Here is a 21,861-nt window from a genome sequence, read left to right as displayed (position 1 = left end):
GCAGACATACACATACATATATGTATGTGAATGTGTATATATATATATAAAACTATTACATACATTTATATATAGGTATATAAAATAGTGTCACTTTGAAGTATACCTGAAACTAACACAGCATTGTAAATCAATTACATTTCAATAAAACTTAAAGAAAGAAGCATGTGCTTTTTTTTAACCTATAATTCAATAACCAAGTAATCACAAATGGTGAAAATAAAATCTTTGAAAGGTTTCTCAATTACTGACTAACCCTTTTAACTTTCTTCCAAGTGGAATTTATATAACACTCTCAGAAAAGTAATGCTTATAATTGTACCCAAGTGAATCATTGTAGTTTTCAGCAATTCCAGGAGGTAATGGGGATGTATTAAGCCTTTGAAAATAGATGGGCTCCATTGAGGAAATTTCACTTACTTGGCCCAAGTGAGGCTGGCAGGGAAAGAATGCTAGCATTCCTCAAACCAAGGCATGCTATTTTCCATTCTTTGGGACTTGAATGTATTCTTTGGTCAAAATATTAAGATTTAAGAAATATCTGTTGGATTTTTTTTAAGTGGGGATGTTAAACATTTATTTTCTTTAGAAATTTGTGTACAAATATTTGCATAGAAAATTAGGAGAAAGCTTTATGTGATTCTAGAAAAATAATGAGTTCTCAACTACCTAAAATAATTCCATAAAATTACTGTTTGTATTTAAAGTTGTACTAATCATCTTCACAACATTTTTTAACTATGCTGGTCATTGCTTTCAGTGTGGCCTACAGCTTCAACAAGAATAACACCATTCCTTTTCTAACATCTGGGTAACTAATGAATTAGCTTCAGATTTGAGGTTACTTTTTGAGGAGATAACTGCCTTTTGCACTCTCTGTAATAGTCAATTTTATTAGAGAAACATGAGCAGATTGCCTTAACTTGCTCTGTATATTACCAGAAATAGATGAAGAAAAACTACTCCTTTGGAATTTTGTCAAGTAATCAGGCCGATAGCTTTTAGATTTCCTTTGTCCCTGACTTGAGTTAATTTGTTCAGTGTACCGTTATGCCAAAGAGAGCTGTGGTCCCTGATATGCAGCTCAACCAGCCATGATACCTAGAAGACCAAGGTGGATGCAGAAGTAATTCTGTCCTGCATGAAATTCAATGGCAATTTCCTCAGGTTTTTTTTTTTCTTCCTTTTTCCCATGTGCTCTAGAAGTGATAGACTTTTGTTTCTTCTTTTAATATCTCAAAGCAGAATTCTCCTGAAAATTGAAATGTCTGCTTTTGAATTTTAAAAATAAATTCAAGGCCTACTGATTATCCATTTTAAAAATAGCAGTGTGTGCAGGCAGCCTTGGTTTGTTCTCTAAGTCTGTCTCTTTCTCTTTTGTAAGTAATTTCATTGGTATCCTTTCTTTTTAGATTCCACATAAAAGGATGTCATACAATATTTCTCCTTCTCTGACTGTGTAGAGCACAGGGAACTCTGCTCAATGTTACGTGGCAGCCTGGGTGGGAGGGGAGTTTCAGGGGAGAATGGATACACGTGTATGTATGGCTGAGTCCCTTTGCTGTACTGGAAACTATCACCACAAAGTTAATTGGCTATACCCCAATACAATATAAAGGTTAAAAAATAATAAATTCAAGACTTATTCTCAGTTGTCAAGATGGCTATCCATTCATATGAGCCTCTGACAGTTTTGGTTTCTATCATCATGATATTATTTTCTTACCTTCCCCACTCCTGCACCCTCTGGACAATTCCTAGGCCCGCTCTGTCTCTCTCTTTTTGCCTGTGTTGCAATTTCTTCTATGGTCCATCACATTCTCTAATCTCCTACACTGACCCACAGCCCTGAAAATGCCCAAGGGTGAAACAGGAGCTTCTGCTCCCTGCGCCTCCTGCCTTTGGCCTCACTTCCAGATGGACAGCACCAAGGAGAGTCCGTGCCCAGATGCCCCGCAGGAGAACTGCTGGGGAACTCAGGGAACGCATCCAGTGCTGCAGGATGCAGCCTGCTGTGAACCCTGGGCCAAAATACATGAGCACAAGTTGCAGAGAATGTTCCAAAACAACTTCTGATTACTTAGGGAAGACTCGTAGAAATATTGGATCATGAGTCATTTCATTTTTTTCTTCCTGTAGAGAAAAATATATATGCACAAGACTCTCTAGTTAAGAAACATGTTAGCTCTTTAAAGGAGGACCTGCTTGGGACAATGGCACAACCTAGGGAAAGAAATCCAGGCTCTCTGGGAAGAGGCAGAGGGAGGTGTTATTGGTAAGGAGGGCTTTGAGATCAGCCCCACATATAACAGAATCTCCTGAGAAGATGAAAAACCAAGTCATATTTGTTATTGTTGTTTAGTTGCTAAGTCGTGTCTGACTCTTTTGCAACTCCTTTTGCCATTTTCTCTTCCAGGGGATGTTCCTGACCCAGGGATCAAACCTGAGTCTCCTGCCCGTGTCTTCCGTATTGGCAGGTGAGTTCTTTACCCCTGAGCTGTATTTAGTTGCATGCTAAAGATTTAAGCCTAATTCCCAAGATCCTCTTGCACTTTTCAGAGTGTTGGCCGCAGCTTCCCATCACTCTGGATGTAGAGCGGAGGCCGTTGCCCCTCGTCTCTCTAGCCCGCTCTTGTTGTTGCAAGACATAGAGTGTGGTGAGAGAGGATGGTCACATCTCATGTCTTGTCTGAGTCCCTGGGACAGCTGCCAAGTGTGAGTTCTTGACTTTATAGGAAAGAATTCAAGAAGCCATAGTAAAGTGAAAGGTTTATTCAGGGAGGAAATACTCCCCACAAACATGGTGTGGACCATCTCAGAAGGTGAGAGGAGCACCAGGATCCAGGGCTGGCAGTTTCTATAGGCTATGATAGTTGCTCAGTCATGTCTGACTCCTTGCAACCATATGGATTGTAGCCTGCTAGGCTTCTCTGCACATGGAATTCTCCAGGCAAGAATGCTGGAGAGAGTTTACATTTCCTCCTTCAGGGGATCTTCCCAACCCAGAAATAAGCCTATATTTCTTGTGTCTCCTGCATTATAGGCAGAGTCTTTACACTGAGCCATCAGGGAAGTCAGTTTTTATAGGGGTAGTAATTTCATAGACTAATGAATTGGAAGAGTATTTTAGCCATTTTGGCCAAGAGGTGGGAATTTCCAGGAATTAGGCCATACCCACTTCTTTACTTTTGTGGCTGGCCTTGGAACAGTCCCCAGGGCATCATGGGCTCGGAACTCAGTGGGTGGGGAAGATTGTGGGGGCCTCTTAGCTCCTAACCAGGCCTCCCCATGGGTCAGGTCCCAGCAGCCTCTCCATGAACAGACCTCCTCGCTCTCTCAGTTTGATCACTGTAAGTGCCTGGTGGCTCAGACGGTAAAGAATCTGCCTGCAGTGTGGGAGACCTGTGTTTGATCCCTGGGTTGGGAACATCTCTGGAGAAGGGAACGGCTACCCACTTCAGTATTCTGACCTGGAGAATTCCGTGGACAGAAGAGCCTGGCAAACTACAGTACAGTTCAGTTCACTCAGTCATGTCTGACTCTTTGTGACCCCATGGACTGCAGCATGCCAGGCCACCCTGTCCATCACCAACTCCTGGAACTCACTCAAACTCATGTCCATTGAGTTGGTGATGCCATCCAGCCATCTCATCCTCTGTTGTCCCCTTCTCCTCCTACCTTCAAACCTTCCCAGCATCAGCGTCTTTTCCAAGAAGTCAGTTCTTCGCCTCAGGTGGCCAAAGTATTGGAGTTTCAGCTTCAGCATCAGTCCTTCCAATGAATATTCAGGACTGATTTCCTTTAGGATGGACTGGTTGGATCTCCTTGCAGTCCAAGGGACTCTCAAGAGTCTTCTCCAACACCACAGTTCAAAAGCATCAATTCTTCAGTGCTCAGCTTTCTTTATGGTCACTGTCATGCATACATGACTACTGGAAAAATCAGAGCTTTGACTAGTTGGACCTTTGTTGGCAAACTAATGTTCTATGCTTTTTAATATGCTGTCTAGGTTGGTCATAGCTTTTCTTTGAAGGAGCAAGTGGCTTTTAATTTCATGGCTGCAGTCACCATCCACAGTGATTTTGGAGCCCAAGAAAATAAATTCTGTCACTGTTTCCACTTTTCCCCATCTATTTGCCATGGAGTGATGGGACCAGATGCCATGATCTTAGTTTTCTGAATGTTGAGCTTTAAGCCAACTTTTTCACTCTCCTCTTTCACTTTCATCAAGAGGCTTTTTAGTTCCTCTTCACTCTCTGCCATAAGGGTGGTGTCATCTGCATGTCTTGAGGTTATTGATATTTCTCCCAGCAATCTTGATTCCAGCTTGTGCTTCATCCAGCCTGGCATTTCTTATGATGTACTCTGCATATAAGTTAAATAAGCAGGGTGACAATATACAGCCTTGACATACTCCTTTCCCAGTTTGGAACCAGTCTGTTGTTCCATGTCCAGTTCTAACTGTTGCTTCTTTACCTGCATATGGATATCTCAGGAGGCAGGTCAGGTGGTCTGGTATTCCCATCTCTGAGAATTTTCCATAATTTGTTATGATCCACAGAGTCAAGTCTTTGGCATAGCAGTAAAATACTAGATGCCAAAGTACATGAAACTGTATCGGAATTTTGAGTGAATATAAATTAGAGATCCAGCATTCTAGTCATACTAAGTCAAACAAGTGGAATCAAAATGTCATAAATGTTTTAGCTAGGCAAAAATTCACAAGCTTCCTAAAATATATGTATTATACATACTATTTACATGTGTGTGTATTACAAAAAATTTTTCTACTGTGCTTGATGAATGCTTGAGAAAGAATATCATAGAAAAAGACATGGGTCTTCCCAGTGCACCAGGCCCGAGCACTTAGGGATCAGATGGAGAGGGAGGTGGGAGGGGGGACCGGGATAGGGAATACATCTAAATCCATGGCTAATTCATTTCAATGTATGACAAAAACCACTGCAATGTTGTAAAGTAATTAGCCTCCAACTAATAAAAATAAATGGAAAAAAAAAAGAAAAAAAAAGAGATGGGGAAATTGGGAAACATAAACTAAATGAAATGGGAGAGATACCTCATTTTTAAATGCCCCATTTAAACTACCACAAAAGTGTGGCTCTTTCTGTGTGTGAGCCTGCCCATGTGTCTGTCCTCAGGTACTGTACTCTTTTCCTTCTACTGCAGACTTTACTTGTTTCACTGTTTTCTGTCTTTCTGGGAATTCTCCCCTACAAAGCGCAAGGGCCAGGGCCTTGTCCCTGACCACTGGTCCAGCGGCTGGGATTCAGCGCTCTCAGCTCCGTGACCTGGCCTCCATCTCTGCCTGGAACCCAGGCCCCACTTCATTCGCTGTGAGCCGGTATCAGTCCCGTCACACCTTTCTCTACCTGGTCTTCTCTTCCACCCTGCTGTTCCTGAGTTCCTTTTCTAACAATGGAGTAAGTAAAATGCCTCTCTGAGTTCTGTGAGAAAATGAATTGAACCTGAGGAGGGAGGTCATTGTAGCATCCTGTGTGTAGGTGGTCCCTCGGAAGCACAGATCACTTCAGTTCAGTTCAGTTCAGTCGCTCAGTTGTGTCCAACTCTTTGTGACCCCATGAATCGCAGCATGCCAGGCCTCCCTGTCCATCACCAACTCCCGAAATGTACTCAAACCCATGTCCATTGAGTTGGTGACACCATCCAACCATCTCATCCTCTGTCGGAAGCACATGGACTTGCTACTGGCCTTTGCAGCTGAAGTGGGGCCCAGTCTTATGGAACTGAGCTGTCGCCTTTGGGAGCTGATGCTTTCTCCGGGTCGATGGTGTCAGAGTGATTTGTTGGACATTCAGGGCTGTTGAGAACTGGCGTGGGGATAAAAAGCTCACACTGGACTGGGAGCTGAGTTGAGGCTCTTTGGGGTGCCAGCATGTGCCATGGGGAGCTTACTTTCAGAGTAAACAGGCAGAGGCCTGACTGTTCAGTGAGTAGTTCAGTAGCTCTGCCTAACTCTGTGTCCACCTGCAGGCCACCTGCTGGGACTTTCTGCGCCCTCCACCTGTGATGTTTATCAGTAAAGTATGTGCTGTGCTAAGTTGCTTCAGTCATGCGACCCTATGGACTGTAGCCCGGCAGACTCCTCCGTCCATGGGATTCTCCAGGCAAGAATCCTGGAGTGGGCTGCCATGCCCTCCTCCAGGGAGATCTTCCCGGCCTAGGGACGGAACCCAAGTCTCATGTCTCCTGCATTGGCAGGTGGGTTCTTTACCATTAGCAGCACCTGGGAAATGCATCCTAGTTAAGGCAGAGGGCTTGTTCTGGGAAGCCAGTGGTCCCGAGTTTCAGCAGGCTCTCAGCTCCTCACCACACTCTGCTTCTCTCGCTGCCCCACCAGCGTGGTGCCCACCTTGCGTCTCCCAGCTCCTCTTCCCTGGGCAGCTGTCGTGGCTGGCGGGCTACAGCAGACTGAGTGACACCCTGGTCCCTTCTGTCCCTCCAGGGCTCTTCATGTGGGGTCCACTGCTCTTCAGTCAAAGCTCCACATTCCTGACCCAGACACCTTTCCTGAGATGTGCCCTCCTCTGGGGAGCCCCTTCCTCTGCCCTGGATTCTGCTGACTGGTCTCACTGCTCTAATGCCTCTTGCCTTTTCCTGGAAATCACACTCACCTGGATGCTATTTATGACCCCTTGAGACACGTTGAGAGCCTTTACTCTGTTTTCAACAGACCCGTGTGAACAATATAATAACTCATTTTTTTAAATGTATTTTTTATTGAAGGATAATTGCTTTACAGAATTTTGTTGTTCTCTCAAACCTCTCTCAAACCTCACCATGAATCAGCCATAGGTATACATATATCCCCTCCCAACAGTATAATAACTCTTAACTCTTTATTTTTTGCCTTTTTATACTATTCATGGGATTCTCATGGCAAATAAAGATGCTGATGCTGGCAAAGATTGAAGACAAAAGGAGAAGAGTGTGACAGAGGATGAGATGGTTGATGGCATCACTGATTCAATGGACATGAGTTTGACCAAACTCCAGGAGACGGTGAAGGACAGGGAGGCCTGGTGTGCTGCAGTCCATGGGGCTGTAAAGAGTTGGATATGACTGAGTGACTGAAAAACATCAATGACTCTTTATTTTATTTTTTAATTAATTAATTAATTTTAATTGGAGGGTAATTACTTTACAATATTGTAGTGGTTTTTTGCCATACATTGATATGAATCAGCCATGGGTGTACATGTGTTCATTTTGTCTCTTCCCCCATTAGACTGTTGAAACTCAGGACCACTGGTTTCTCAGGTAAGCCCACTGCCTTAATTAGTAAACATCAAATAACTTAAATAAGGTAAAGAAGAATTGCATAGCGGTTTCAGAGGAATGGAGGGTGATTCTAAACATGGGTGTGGTGCCTGTTAAACTCTGGAAAAACCTGTGCTGCGACTCAGTGGCCAGAAATCACCCAGACGAGGGCCATCCCATTTGGTCAAGGCCAAGTCCGGGTCAGTTTGGGGAATACGTGGAGGATGAAGACAAGGGGCTGGCAGAGGGCTGGCACTGGGACGTGGACACAGGCGAGACCTGCAATGCAGCCCAGAAGGGAGGGATTTCTTGCCTCCACCACCCACCCCTCCTGAGAAGACGCAGGCCTGCATCCTACCTCTGCTTCTGGACCCTTTCTTCCACCTGTCAGACATCTCCCAGAACCTTCTCATGGGTGACACCGAAGTTGGAACTCTGCAGGCCATGCAGACCGCAAGTGCAGTTTTCAGGCTTCAAACTTCCATGATTTTGAAGAGAGAATTAAAGCGAACTAGCCAGGGGAAATTCCCTGAGAGCCAGCCCAGTGGTTAGGACTCTGGGCTCTTATAGCAGAGGACCTGGGTTTGAGGCTTGGTCGGGGAACTAAGATCCCACAAGTCACACAGTGTGGCCCAAATATTAATAGATAGACAGACAGACAGACAGAACTGCCCAGGCCCTTCGAGTCCCACAAGGGGTTCTCTGGGGTTCTGCAGCAGCGTCCAGGTGGGGTGGGCACTGTTTCTCACCAGAGCCTTAAAGCTCTGTATCTTCTTGGTGCTGCAGGAAGCCCTTGAGAAGCCAGAAGTCTTGTCCTCGCCCCCGTCCCTGCCCAAAAGAGCCACACACTCGCAGGCTCTCTAACCTGAGGAAAGCCTCCCAGAAGTTCAAAGAGGAGTGTCTGAGTCCCTCTTCCTGCCTCAGTCACCGTAGTCCTGCCACCGCCAGACCGAGGGGCACACGGGCTCCACCTCTCATCTGATCCCCTCTGAATCGCTCTGCCATCTACCCCTGATCCTGAGGAATGTTTATACTCACTTATGTTTTTTGCTCGGTGGCAGGAAACCGCCTCATCAAGCCCCGCGTTTTCCTTCTCCCGACACTGAACCCGGAAACGTGGCTTTGGACGTGCACGCTCTCCTGGTCCGTGCGTCTCTTCCTCACTGTCTCCTCAGCGAGGTCACACTGGCGGATCGAAATCAGGAACTATGGGGAGTACTTTCACTGCAAAAATTATTCAGCTCAGTCATGTCCGACTCTCTGTGACCCCATGAATCGCAACACACCAGGCCTCCCTGTCCATCATCAACTCCCCCAGTTTACTCAAACTCATGTCCATTGCATCAGTGATGCCATCCAGCCATCTCATACTCTGTCGTCCCCTTCTCCTCCTGCCCCCAATCCCTCCCAGCATCAGGGTCTTTTCCAGTGAGTCAACTCTTCACATGAGGTGGCCAAAGTATTGGAATTTCAGCTTCAGCATCAGTCCTTCCAATGAACACCCAGGACTGGTCTCCTTTAGGATGGACTGGTTGGATCTCTTTGCAGTCCAAGGGACTCTCAAGAGTCTTCTCCAACACCACAGTTCAAAAGCATCAATTCTTCTGCACTCAGCTTTCTTTATAGTCCAACTCTCACATCCATACATGACCACTGGAAAAACCATAGCCTTGACCAGATGGACCTTTGTTGGCAAAGTAATGTCTCTGCTTTTTAATATGCTATCTAGGGTGGTAATAACTTTTCTTCCAAGGAGTAAGTGTCTTTTAATTTCATGGCTGCAATCACCATCGACAGTGATTTTGGAGCCCCCCAAAATAAAGTCTGACACTGTTTCCACCGTCTCCCCATCTATTTCCCATGAGGTGATGGGACCAGATGCCATGATCTTAGTTTTCTGAATGTTAAACTTTAAGCCAACTTTTTCACTCTCCTCTGTCACTTTCATCAAGAGGCTTTTTAGTTCCTCTTCACTCTCTGCCATAAGGGTGGTGTCATCTGCATATCTGAGGTTATTGATATTTCTCCTGGCAATCTTGATTCCAGCTTGTGCTTCTTCCAGCCCAGCATTTCTTATGATGTACTCTGCATAGAAGTTAAATAAGCAAGGTGACAATATACAGCCTTGATGTACTCCTTTTACTATTTACAACCAGTCTGTTGTTCCATGTCCAGTTCTAACTGTTGACTCCTGATCCGCATACAGATTTCTCAAGAGGCAGGTCAGGTGGTCTGGTATTCCCATCTGTTTCAGAATTTTCCAGTTTATTGTGATCCACACAGTCGAAGCCTTTGGCATAGTCAATAAAGCAGAAATAGATGTTTTTCTGGAACTCTCCTGCTTTTTCAATGATCCAGCAGATGTTGGCAATTTGTTCTCTGGTTCCTCTGCCTTTTCTAAATCCAGCTTGAACATCTGGAAGTTCACGGTTTACATATTGCTGCTGCCTGCCTTGGAGAATTTTGAGCATTACTTTACTAGCCTGTGAGATGGGTGCAATTATGCAATAGTTTGAGCATTCTTTGGGATTGCCTTTCATTGGCATCGGAATGAAAACTGACCTTTTCCAGTCCTGTGGCCACTGCTGAATTTTCCAAATTTCCTGGAACATTGAGTGCAGCACTTTCACAGCATCATCTTTCAGGATTTGAAACAGCTCAACTGGAATTCCATCACATCCACTAGCTTTGTTCGTAGTGATGCTTTCTAAGGCCCACTTGACTTACATTCCAGGATGTCTGGCTCTAGGTGAGTGATCACACCATTATGATTATCTGGCTCATGAAGATCTTTTTTGTACAGTTCTTCTGTGTATTCTTGCCACCTCTTCTTAATATCTTCTGCTTCTGTTAGGTCCATACCATTTCTGTCCTTTATCGAACCCATCTTTGCCTGAAATGTTCCCTTGATATCTCTAATTTTCTTGAAGAGATCTCTAGTCTTTCCCATTCTGTTGTTTTCCTCTATTTCTTTGCATTGATCGCTGAGGAAGGCTTTCTTATCTTTCCTGGCTATTCTTTGGAACTCTGCATTCAAATGGGAATATCTTTCCTTTTCTCCTTTGCTTTTCACTTCTCTTTGTTTCACAGCTATTTGTGAGGCCTCCTCAGACAATCATTTTGCCCTTTTGCATTTCTTTTCCATGGGGATGGTCTTGATCCCTGTCTCCTGTACAATGTCAGGAACCTCTGTCCATAGTTCATCAGGCTCTCTGTCTATCAGATCTTTTCCCTTAAATTTATTTCTCACTTCCACTGTATAGTCATAAGGGATTTGATTTAGGTCATACCTGAATGGTCTGGTGGTTTTCCCTACTTTCTTCAGTTTAAGTCTGAATTTGGCAATAAGGAGTTCATGATCTGAGCCACAGTCAGCTCCTGGTCTTGTTTTTGCTGATTGAATAGAGCTTCTCCATCTTTGGCTGCAAAGAATATAATCAATCTGATTTCGGTGTTGACCATCTGGTGATGGCCATGTGTAGACTCTTCTCTTGTGTTGTTGGAAGAGGGTGTTTGCTATGACCAGTGTGTTCTCTTGGCAAAACTCTATTAGCCATTGCCCTGCTTCAATTCATACTCCAAGGCCAAATTTGCCTGTTACTCCAGGTGTTTCTTGACTTCCTACTTTTGCATTCCAGTCTCCTATAAAGAAAAGGACATCTTTATTTGTTGTTAGTTCTAAAAGGTCTTGTAGTTCTTCATAGAACCGTCAACTTCAGCTCCTTCAGCATTACTGGTTGGGGCATAGACTTGGATTACTATGATATTGAATGGTTTGCCTTGGAAATGAACAGAGATCATTCTGTCATTTTTGAGATTGCATCCAAGCACTGCATTTCAAACTCTTTTGTTGATCATGATGGCTACGCCATTTCTTCTAAGGGATTCCTGCCCACAGTAGTAGATATAATGATCATCTGAGTTAAATTCACCCATTCCAGTCCATTTTTGTTCACTGATTCCTAGAAAATCAACATTCACTCTTGCCATCTCCTGTTTGACCACTTCCAATTTGCCTTGATTCATGGACCTAACGTTCCAGGTTCCTATGCAATATTGCTCTTTACAGCATCAAACCTTGCTTCTATCCAGTCACATCCACAACTGGGTATTGTTTTTGCTTTGGCTCTATCCCTTCATTCCTTCTGGAGTTATTTCTCCACTGATCTCCAGTAGCATTTTAGGCACCTCTTTTAGTATCCTATCATTTTGCCTTTTCCTACTGTTCATGGGGTTCTCAAGGCAAGAATACTGAAGTGGTTTGCCATTCCCTTCTCCAATGGACCACATTCTGTCAGACCTCTCCACCATGACCCGTCTGTCTTGGGTGGCCCCACACGGCATGGCTTAGTTTCATTGAGTTAGACAAGGCTGTGGTCCTGTGATCAGATTGGCTAGTTTTTGTGATTATGGGTTTAGTGTGTCTGCCCTCTGATGTGCTCTTGCAACACCTACCATCTTACTTGGGTTTCTCTTACCTCGGACGTGGGGTAGCTCTTCACGGCTGCTCCAGCAAAGGGCAGCCACTGCTCCTTACCTTGGAGGAGGTGAAAAATCATTAGGGGCTATGAATAGGTCTTTTCTTTTCCTTAAAGAACTGACTGCAGTTGGACATTTACCAGCACACCTCAGTCTGTCTATTCTGAAACACAAACCTACGCTCTGGTTCAGAGCTATCTTCTCTCTTACTGGGGGTTCTGCCTGCTTACTGAGACAATGACTGCTTGACTTGTAGTGGCCAGGACAGTAATTGGATATCATTTAAAATTTTATTCTCTGACAATCACCTTCCATTTGTTGCCTTGTGGAAGTCTTATATGTATCCTTCCATGTCTCTATCTTCTTTATGAATGAAGAAACAGATGAAAGAGAGATAAGCAAACTGCTAAAGGCCATTCGATCAATCGCTGCCATTGCGTTTCTATCCTTCCAGCCCTAGAGCCTCTCTATATGTGGGTCAGTTCAAGGAAGATGTCCCATTTCTGCAGGGCTGGAATCCCAGGGTCTTCAGCAATTCTTTTCTACATTTAGCACAAACCTATTTTCTCCTTCTGAAAGTCTCACTCTGAGAGTCATAGAGTTTTGATGCAGAGCAAAAGAAAACACTGGAATTATATTTTTTAATCTGAAATAAAATTGGAAAAGACCTGATTTAAAGGTTTTCCACATTTGGAATTATTGGACTTTGAGGGTGGAGCATTTTAAGGAATCCAGGAGGGAGCAATACAGGCATCCTATACATATCATATTTGCTAAAGAAAATGGAAAAGATAAAGCCCATTGGTATTTTCTTGTAAGTGCTGACAGGGTAAAATTTGAAAATGTTTATTATTACTGAGTACATCCTAGTAATATAGGGCTGCCAAATTTAACAAATAAAAATGCTGGACACCAAGTTAAGTTTGAACTTTAGATATGCATTGAATATGTTTTGTTTTGTTTTGTTTTTAATATAAATATGTCCCAAATATTGGAAGAATCTGGCAATGATAGAGTAACTATCCTAGAGTAATAGGATATTTGCTTTCTGTTTTCTTCAATCAACTGGTTGTTATTTTAGAGTGGATAAACTTTTCCATCATTTTGATATCTAGCCATCCCAAAGATTATTTGGTTTATGTGTTTTAGTTGAACTATAAAGCCAGCGTTCACATGAATATCTAAAGAACCAATTGCCCTTTGTCATATTTTCTGTGACGTTTGTACCTTTGTCTTTATTACAAATTTGGGGCTAGGAGAAAACTAAGGTCATTTTACAGTAAAAGGGTGAAAGTATCATCCAGCCATCAGGTATGGAAAAATGGAGAATAGCTGGGATAGGAATAAAGGAGAAGGAAAGAACTCTTATAAGATCGAAACTACACATTCTTAAGACAGCTGTTAATAACTGTGTCCAAGGAGAATGATTTAATTCAGGCTATGATGATAAGACAGTACTGCCAACTTGAAAGAATCACACCGTGTGAGAGTTGTGAGTTAAGTTTTATTGGGGGCAAAATGAGGACTGCAGGCTGGGAGACAGCGCTCAGACAGCTCTGAGAAACTTCTCCAAAGAGGTGGGGAAGCAGGTCAGTATATACGTGATTTTGGTGAAGGGGGAGTACATGCAATCAAGTACATATTTTTTTAACAAAGATTTCTGCTAGTCACAAGGAGCAGCATTAGTCACCATGAAGCATTTTAGTGCTTTTATAGATATGGGAGATATAAGAACTGGGCTAATAAAATTGGCTCCTGAAATATCCAACTGTCTGAAGACCTGTTCTGCCAGTTTTCCCCAGAGCACAGAGTACCTCATTTCTGCTCTCCACCCTGAAACTCCTTTCAGGGGGTGTTGAAGGTCAGCAGCTGCAGCAGCTCATGATTTAATCCTTGTAGAGGTGGATGCAAATGCCCATGACAAGTACCAACTTGTAGTTGACAGTATTGCAGGCTGTGTGGCTTATGACAAAAGTTTACCTCTTGAAGTTCTGAGGGCTGGAAGCCTGCGAGCAGAGTTGCCTGTACAACTGGATTCTGGTGGCTGCCTTCTGCATGGCAGGCTGTGGCCTTCTCACTGCTGTGTCCTCGCATGGCAGAAAAGGAGTGAGCTAGCTCTGAGGTCTCTTTTATAAGGGGCACTAACCCCATTTATGGGGACTCCACCTTCCTGACCTAATTGCCTCCCAAAAGCTCCACCTCCAAATACTACTGCATTGGGATTTGGGATACCCACATACGTATTTTGGAGTGACAGACATACAGATGATAACAAAGAACCAATGTTTTGGAAGCCAAAATTGAGCTAATACAAATAAAAATGAAGTCTAACAGAGCATCAGTCTAGAACTTGGTAAGACACATAATTTGTCCTATTTAGTTACTCAAATATAGTAACAGTTTGCCAAACAGACTGTACAAATATCTTGGACCAAGACCAGTAATTCAGAAAAAATGGCAATTCCTGTGTCTCAGGAGCCACACATACTGATGCTTGAATGTAGGATCTGAGGAGTAGTCACAAGTGCTGATTTTCACATGGTAAAAACACATTCCAGGGCTTCCCTGGTAGCTCAGTGGTAAAGAATCCATCTGCAATGCAGGAGATGTGGGTTTGAACTCTGGGTCAAGAAGAGTCCCTTGAAAAGGAAATGGCAACCCACTCCAGTATTCTTGAGTGGGAAATCCCATTGACAGAGAAGCCTTGTGGGCTACAGTCCATGGGGTTGCAAAAGAATCAGACACGACTTAAGAGACTAAACAACAATAAAATCACATTCCACTGCAAACAGGATGAACACAGACTGGGTCAGGTTGACCTTTCATGGCGGACAGGTGGCCCTATACCTGCAAGGCGGGCCAGGCCTGAACTGGTTGTCACAGGCCAGTTCATTGTGAGCCTGGGTTGAGCGTTCCCAAACTCAGGATGAACTTACACATAGAGTCTCCTGGAAACATGCCTGTGGTTTTCTTGATCTGGTATGGTAAACTCACTTTTGGAGGCATTTTTACATTTCAATATTAGTGCTGTATTATTTTGAGCAAATGGTATATTATTTTTAGCATACTGGTTGTGCCCTGGCAGAGAGTAGAGAATTCTGTTTCCAGTTGATTGTTTTACTAACACTACAGCTATACTTGCAGGTTTCATTGTGGCTCTTACTTCTGCTGCCTGCTTTTCACTGCCCTAGAAAAGATTACCAAAGCCTAAAATGTCAGTAACTGGTGACAGGCATCTCTGCTTTCTTAATCTCCTCATGGGTTACCCTGACGACATTTCTGGTGAAACAAATCCATACACCAACAGGACAGACTACTTAAAGAAAAACAAAACTAAATATAGCAGAAGCTCGTATGCTGAATTAGAATTAAGAGGTGTGTGCCTATGTGTATATTTTAAGTGACTACCTCCTTAGCTGACTTGAAAATTCAAGTCAACGGATGTATTACAGATATCAAAGAAACAATTTGTATGAGAAATATTTTCTTTCATTTCCTAACTTCCTTAAAGTTTTCAGCTAATAGTGCCTGAAAAGAAATAGATTTTTTTCTGGGTCTGTTAGTGGATTCAGCCTCCTGATTTTATCTGAGCCATGCTTTGGAAACAATAAAAACAACTTGTACTTTTGTGGAACCCTTCATCTATGACTTGAAAAGTCGACTGTAAGCATATATTAAATATCAAACATACCTCTTTTTCCAAATCAATTTCTGAGTAAATTCATAGTAAAGTGAAAGTTTAGAGCTAAAACCACTAGACTGAGCTGGATTTTAAATGGATGAATTGAATAGGGATTAGATGGAGGCATGCTGGCTCTGAGTCTGTAAAGGCATCCAAAAGGAGCCCTTGCATTTTTAGCATTCTTAAACAATTTTCTCTCCACCTGTGTACCCTGTCCTATTTGCTGGATCATTCCCTAAGATGTTTTCATCCCTTTTTTACACAGGGCACAATCTTATCTTGGTTTTTGGTTGCCTGGTTACTGGGTCTCCAACTTTGTTGTGTGTTAGAATCACCTGGAGAGTTCTTTATGCTCTGGTGACCAGAGCCCCACCTCCTGAAAGCTGAATTCAAAGAAGGGCTAGGCCTCTGTATATTACTAATAAGCTTCCCAGGTGATTTAAAGGTTTAGAGTTTAGGGCTCAGAAAATGAGCTTAGGTCCAAAATTTCCATCCCAGTATTATAGGACTCCAGGATGTGATTTTACTGTATCATGATATGTTCTTACTTCTGACAACCCCTCAATAGTTCCCTTACCCCTTTGCTTCTTAAAGCATGTCCCAGACTAGTATTGTGTACATCACCTAGAAGCTGGTGAAAAATACAGAATTCCAGGACATGCCCCAGACCTACTAAGTCAGAATCTACTTTTAATGAGATCCCAGTTGCCTTGTACATTAGAATCTGAGGACCACTACCTTAGAACAAAGCTGACTGGATTCTTTCTCCACATTCATGGTGCTCATTTCCAAGCTGGATTTGTAATTGTCTAGTATTCTTGTCTGGAATAACCTCTTTTTTTCTTCCCAAGGGTAGTTTACCACCCCCCCTGATCTGGGAACTTTTCCAAAATAATTCCAGTTTATATTACCCTTTCAGATTTCTGGCAGCCCATGGCAGGTGAGATCTACTAAGTGTCTCCCACAGTGTTTGCACATCACTTTCATGAGGCTAACTGAAGTTGAAAAAATTAAATAATTCCTCATGCTTGTCATTCTCCTAGCCATAAGGCACTTGTATATGTGGTTTTTGCTACTCAGAACCCTGCCTCTTTACCTTTAAAAAAGAAACAAAACATAATTAACTCCTAGTTTTCCATTTGAGATCAGCTCAATATTTAATTCCTCAGGGAAACTTCTCTGACTTCAGTGCTGCCCTCAGGAGACTAGACCTTGGACTTGAAGCAATAGAAAGTAAGGGCCAGGAATTAAGCCTTAGGGACTGAAAGGGGGGATTGGGAGGGCTACTAACAGAAGCAAATGCTCTTTTGAAGGAGTAGTAGTAGTTAGTAGTGTTAGTCACTCATTTGTGTCCAACTATTTGCCATCTAATGGACTATAGCCTACCAGGGTCCTTTATCCATGGGATTCTCCAGGCAAGAGTATTGGAGTGGGTTGCCATTCCCTCCCCCAAGGGAATCTTTGTGACCAAGGGATCCAACCTGGGTCTCCTGCATTGTAGGCAGATTCTTTTGAGAAATTCTTTTGAAGAGGTGGATTCTTTTGAAGAAAGACACCCTTTATTGAACCTGCTAGTTTTCCAAAGATCAAGTTTAATAAGATTAAACAAGGAAACAAATTACCATGTAAGAGAGTCAGCAAAGCAACAAGTTAGAATTGTAGATGCCTAAACAACTGAGATATAGAAGCTATCACTGGGAAAATACGGGAGGAGGAAAGAAGTATATACTGTTTAAAGATATGAAAGATAGAATCATTTTAAAAAGGAGTAAGCAACAAGACACCACTAGTAGTAACCAGAGAGATTTTTAAAAGAGCTATACAAAATATTTAGAAGTGAAAAAAAAAAAAAATGGAATCATGGGACTAAAAACCTGAATGTATGGTTTCAATACTAGTTTAGACAGTGCTAAAGAGAGAATTGGGCTTCCCTGGTGGCTCAGAGGTTAAAGTGTCTGCCTCCAATTAATGTGAGGGGTGACGTTACATAGACTACAACATAGAAAATAAAGGAAGCAAAATAGTAAGAGGAAGTTAAGGCCATGGCTGATGAAGTAAAACTATCTAATGGTTAAATCTAGCTTGTGTTATAAGAATATAAATAAGGAATGGGGGAGAGGATGTAATTTGGAAAGATAATGCTGAAAATTGCCAGAATCAATGAAAGACGTCCACATGCAAATTGAGAAATTAGAATTTATGCAAATAGTTTTAACAAAAGTAAAATTCACACAAATATTGAAGCTGCAAAAAGAAAGGACTGTTTAGATGACCTTAAGAGGCAGTCAGAGTGGAAATATGTATCACCAAGAAAGGAATGAAAATTAGACTTTAATTACTATTCATTAGCATCCCTGGAAGCCAGAAGATATTATAATAATATCTTCAACATATTCAGAGAGAAATCTTCAATTTTGTGAAAAATGTGTTTTAAGAACAAGTGTAAAATACACGTTTAGATGAAACAGAGAGATTCCCACAAGTAGATTAATACTATTCAAGCATACTAAACTATTGACATGAAAAACTGAAAATCAATTTTAATAATAAATCATGCAGATATACATATATAGATAAAATTAGTAAATTATATTTATTAAAAATGTAAAAATTAGGAAATGAACATTTTTCTCAAGAACACATGGAACTTTTTAAAAAAATTGACCATACACTAGGTCACAGTACAATAGATTCAAAGGCTTAGCACCATCGAGATCTCCATATTTGATCATGATGCAAATTAAAATAGAAACCAACAATGAAAACAAGCAAACAAAACCCAAAATATATCATATATTTTAAAATATAAAAATACACTTTTAAGGGTTTCCTGTGGTAAGGAAGGAATTCCAACAGAAACTTAAAATACTGAGAGATCTATTGATTCCTTTTCATAGTTTCCAGTTTGTTACTAAAGCTTTCAAGTACAGCGTTGTAACATTCCCTTCAGTTCAGTTCAGTTCAGTCACTCAGTCGTGTCTGACTCTTTGTGACCCCATGGACTGCAGCATTCCAGGCCTCCCTGTCCATCACCAACTCCCAGAGTTTACTCAAACTCATGTCCACTGAGTCGGTGATGCCATCCAACCATCTCATCCTCTGTCATCCCCTTCTACTTCCGCCTTCAATCTTTCACAGCATGACCATTATACATGTTGACCAGTCATCAACTACTATTCTGTGCTTCATGTGATATCCTTAATGATTGGAATCCCCATGGATCTGTTTTTGTTATGTCTTATATTTGCTTGCTTAATGAGTTTTCTTTTTTTTGCTGGTTGATTTTTGAATGGTGGACATTTATTTAAAATATTATTTGTAGGAATATTTTGAGGCCTGGAATAGTGATAACTTCTGGAAAGAAATGTGAAAGGTGGGGAAGACAAACTCTGGGGGTCCACAGCCCTAGACAACCTTGATTCTATTACTGCCTGAAGTCCCCTCTACCAGCAGATGAAAGAAGCACTGCAGGAAGGCCTGCCATTACTGTGCCATGCTCATTGGAGGGAACAGAGCTCATGGGCCTTTCCTTGAGGAGGGGTGGTTTTGTTAGTTTCCCACACTTGGTGAAGTCTAACCTTTAATTTCTTCCTGTAAGAAGGTTAAGTTCAGCTCAGGTTTATGGCTGCTTTCTTAGGATCAGAATAACTGTGCTCAGGAGTGAAAGAAAGAGAGTGAAAGTGCTAGTTGCTCAGTCATACCCTAGTCTTTGCAACCCCATGAACTGTAGCCCACCAGGTTTCTCTGTCCTTGGAATTCTCCAGGCAAGAATACTGGAGTGGGTAGCCATTCCCTTCTCTAGAGGATCTTCCCAACCTAGGGATTGAGCCTGGGTCTCCTGCGTTGCAGGCAGATTCTTTAAAATCTGAGCTACCAGGAAAGAGCTTTGATGTTCTTTTCATTACTGACTTTGTCTTCTTCAAAAATTGGAGGCAGTTCTTTTCCTGTCTTCTGAAGTCTTTGATGATTTTAAGACATGTTTGTTTACTTGTTGCTTCTGGTAATTGAACTATCTTAGTGGTCTTCACTGGAGTCTGGGACTGGAAGTTGTTTTATTTTTTTCTTTAAATGAATGAATGAATAAAAGTTAAAATAAAATTGCTCTATTTTTTTTTAATTTGCTTAATTCTCCTGGAGTGAGTTAGCTTAGATTTTCCCTTTGTATAGGACATCTTTTGTGCCTTCCCTCATATCTCTCTAGCCCATATTTTATTCCAGTCACTACCATGACTATATGCTTCACACAGGTGTCGATGGCAGAAATTTACACTGTCAACCTCTTGCTTTCTTGCCTGAGACAGAAGGAAGTTAGCATCCTGTGACGTAATGCTTGATCAATGGAGAGATGGGAGCCAGTGATTATACGGCCCGTTCTTCTGTTCCCGAGATGGTGCATTTCTCATGGCTCCTCTGATGGTTCCATTGGCGCCAAACTTCACTGACCCTCTGGTTCTCGTCTCTCCCTGTTTCACTCTTTCCAACCCTTTACTTCTGTTCTCCAGGATTGCTCATCAAAATCATCTTGTCAGCAGGAAGCAGACTTCTTTATAAGGGTTCTATTAATTTCTGTGTGATTAGACACCAAAAGTGTGCTTTGAGAAATCAGCCTCGGGGTGAAAAATCTCTAATACTTGTCCATGACTGTGTCTGAAAATTGTGTCCTATTTCTGTTGTTTTATCAGATGTTAAATTGGAACCCAAGAAAATAAAATTGAAAAATGTTCCAGAGAAAAAGAAAGCCTTGATTTGGCTGGGATAGTACAGTGTAGATTCCTGGGAAGCCCCAGGATACTGGGGGACAGATAAACTACAAGTGACTTTGTTCATGTCTTGTCCACTAACGTCTTGAGCTGTATACCTCATCTTCTCTTCCCCATCCATGTCCTAACTAAATCCCAAGCTCAAGAATTCTGTATTTTGCTCTTTGTACCATTTGCCTGTAGCAAGCTGAACAAAACTATGATCTCAACCATTGACATAAGAAGTCCTATTAGGGAAGAAATAATTTTTAATAAAAATGTCCTAATAAATTGCTTGATGGACAAGGTAGTTTCATAGGGGCCACAGATTTACAGTCAAAGATACATTATACATCAGTGAAATATAGGGATGAAAATGAGTTGTATTTGGAGTCAGGGAGCAGAGGAACAGGGAATAAAGGATTGCCCAACAAAAGGGCAAATTTACTGAAGGATGTCTTCAGATCAGATACTTTCAAAATTTAACCTAAAATAATTTGTTTCATGAATTAAGTGCTTAAATTTTTGTGGGTGACTATGAAATTGTGTAAATCCTTGTGGTTCAGATTGAGGACATGCCAGTGACTAAAGACCAAAGTAAAAGCAAAAATTCAGGGTGAGAAGCAACCAAAAGAATATGTCTTCTTTCTTCTCAGCAGGGATGGTAATGGGACCTCTTCTAAGCGAGAAGTGGGCATTGGATCTACACTTTTTTTTAAATGGCTGTGCTGGGTCTTCATTTTGCACTTGTGCTTTGTTTAGCTGTAGCTGACGGGGGCTACCCTCTAGTTGAGATGCATGGGCTCCTCATTGCGGTGGATGCTCCCGTTGTGGAGCAAGGACTAGGGTGCACAGGTTCTGTAGCTATGGCGCATGGGCTTAGTTGCTCCAAGGCATGTGGGATCTTCCTGGACCAGGGATCGAACCCTGTTCCCTGCATTGGCAGGTGGATTGTTAAACACTGGGGTCCCCCAGGTAAGTCCCTGGGTCTACTCTTATCTGGCTCTAAAAATGGATGCCTCAGACCGACACAGGAGGTCTCACATCTCTACTGGGAATCACAGCACTCAGCCCAGTGCTGCAAATACAGCAAGGTTCTTGACCACACAGCTAATTGCCAACATCATAAAATCCATTCGGCCAACAAGTATTTATTGAGAGATCTTTCTGTGTCATAACTTTGTTCTAGGTCTCAAGTATACAGCTGTAAGCAAAGCAGGTAAAAATCCTCATTCTCAGTAGATGTACAACTTAGTGAAAAACAAGATAAGTGAAATTTATTGTCTGTTTGATAATAACAATATATAAGGAGAAACAGTAATGCTGTTAAAGGGGATAGGAAGGCAACATTCTATTGCTAAAACAGACATGTATCCCAGAGGCAAGGAACAGAATAAAAGGTTTTACCTTACTCTTTTAATGCCAAAAGGATTGGTTATATTGGACTAAAGGAACAAGAGTGTTAGTATATCAATTTTTTTTAAAATTTTGTCCTTTACTTGGCAGTCATAGAGGATTTTTTTTTTTTTTTAAGGAAGACCTGGAACAAAAGTGAGTTGATGTTTCTTAAAGTGTCTATTCTTTCTCAGGAGTTTAACCTGGGGGGATTCCACCAAGCCCTAAGGATTGGAAGCAGGATGATAAGTCTTCTAACCACCTCCA

This window comes from Odocoileus virginianus, chromosome 9, assembly GCF_023699985.2.
Source record: "Odocoileus virginianus isolate 20LAN1187 ecotype Illinois chromosome 9, Ovbor_1.2, whole genome shotgun sequence".
Lineage (NCBI taxonomy): Eukaryota > Metazoa > Chordata > Mammalia > Artiodactyla > Cervidae > Odocoileus > Odocoileus virginianus.
Note: the sequence above shows the minus strand (reverse complement) of the source record.